We start from the raw sequence: 1,955 nt of genomic DNA, 5'->3' as shown, positions 1-1,955 counted from the left end.
TGTGTGTGTGTGTGTGTGTGTGTGTGTGTGTGTGTGTGTGTTTGTGTATGTTTTGTGTCTGTGTTTCTCCTCCCACCATTGCTTCACACCGGATGTAGGTCTGTTGACGTCCCCGTAACTTAGCAATTCGGCCCAAGAGACCGATAATATAAGTACTAGGCTTACAAAGAATAAGTCCTAATGTCGACTAAAGGCGGTGCTACAGCATAGCCGCGGTGAAATGACTGCAACAAATAAAAGAAAAAAGAATAAATGAAGATAAATGTATATTTATATATGTGTGTGCGTGTATATATATACACATCTATCTATCTATCTATCTATCTATCTATATAAATATATATATATAGATAGATATTAAACATTGGAAGGTACGTTTATGGGATTGCGTTAAGTTTTCCTGCCCATCAAGGGTTTAGCTTTATGGCGTATCGCCAGATCCCAAAAATCTGTTGGCCCAAGACCTCTTTAAAAAAGATACTTTCAAGCGATCTTCGGCCAACAGGTTTTCGGGATCTAACGATACGCCATAATGCTAAACACTTTATAAACGTAAACAGTCTTGAGCCAACAGGATTTTAGGATCTGACGATACGCCATAGAGCTAAACCCTTTATGGATGGGAAACCTAAGGTAATCCAATAAACTGGCCTTCCCCATGTTTAATGTATGTTGCTCTACATCTGTGTGCCTCTTCTTTCGGAAGACGATTTCCATCCCTCTCCTTCTCTCCCCCTCTCTCATTACAGTCATATTCATCTCTCTTCAAGAATAATTCATTTTCTCTGTAGTGAAGCGTTCGACCAAATGGCCAAATGACGTGTTCATGCTTGAAACGAACCGATATTATTACTGACATTTAACCTTATATAAGTTCATTTTAATAATTACTTTAATAATATTACTCTTAATAAAGTATCACAAGTTATAGAATGACGCATTTATTTGTGCTTCCATAGCATGCTTTCAAAAGAAAAATTCTGTTTATGAACTCCTAATTTTAAATATGGATTCTATCAAATACGTAAAGTGTAATATTCTTGTTATCTTTATGTACCGATGTTATGAATCCCTCTTGGCAACCAGTTGTTAATTTATATATATTTCAGTGAGTACCACTGTGTCTTCCCTGCTGTAACTTATTCTAATATCAGAAAGTCTTCGTAAAATTATTTCTTTCTCTCATATACAATGCTCATTACGTCATAAATTCTGATACGGTTATATTGTTAATATTGCCATTTTTTTTAAAGCGTGCATTATTATGAACACATTCAACTTAATACAAGATCAACAAACACGATAGCGATACTTTGTTATGGTTTTACTTTTCGATCAATGGCATGAATTATAAAAACACAGAAAACTACCTTAATTCTAATATTTGTGCGATTTGATAATATAGGAAGATCTCCACGTGGAAGAAAAAAGAAATATTTCCTTTAATGTATCTGTACCATGTATATAACAGCTCATATATCTATTGAGAAATTTATAACAAACAATTTCTTTTATTTGCAGGCCTTTGAAATCATGATTTATAGTAGCAGCGATGTATCATAAACGGTCACTACTCTAGTGAGGAACCATTAATAGTGGTGGGGACTGGATTTCTATTGAAGTTTAAATTACTAATACAGAAATATGAGGTGTTATCATTTATATTCTATGAAAATATCGTAGTGCTAAAAGCAGAAATTATACGGGTGTTAGAGACATATTTTTATTACATTAAGATATTGGCAAATATCAGTAATATGAATTGTACATATGTACATTACAATAAAATCAATATTTACGAACACAGAATGGGCCCTCTTAATGTTTAGAGGGTTGTGAATCGACAGAATTGGAAAAGTGTCTGTCAAAATGTCTCGTAGTATTTGGTCGTGTTCTTGTATATTTTCAGTTCAAATATGAACGAGATCGAATTCGCCCTTCATGATTCAAGTGCT

At 33.9% G+C, this 1,955-nt stretch overlaps 1 long non-coding RNA gene across 1 annotated transcript in view; it reads left to right on the top strand.

Annotated features, from left to right (window-relative positions):
- LOC128249107 (uncharacterized) overlaps window positions 1-1,623 on the top strand; it is a 74,114-nt gene extending 72,491 nt beyond the window's left edge. Inside the window, exon 3 of the long non-coding RNA XR_008265234.1 lies at window positions 1,522-1,623. This is a non-coding gene — a long non-coding RNA (uncharacterized LOC128249107). The remainder of the gene's footprint in view (window positions 1-1,521) is intronic.
- Window positions 1,624-1,955: the final 332 nt, after the last annotated feature.

Source organism: Octopus bimaculoides, chromosome 11 (assembly GCF_001194135.2).
Source record: "Octopus bimaculoides isolate UCB-OBI-ISO-001 chromosome 11, ASM119413v2, whole genome shotgun sequence".
Lineage (NCBI taxonomy): Eukaryota > Metazoa > Mollusca > Cephalopoda > Octopoda > Octopodidae > Octopus > Octopus bimaculoides.
The sequence above is the reverse complement of the archived record's forward strand: the minus strand, read 5'-3'. Positions and strand labels throughout refer to the sequence as shown.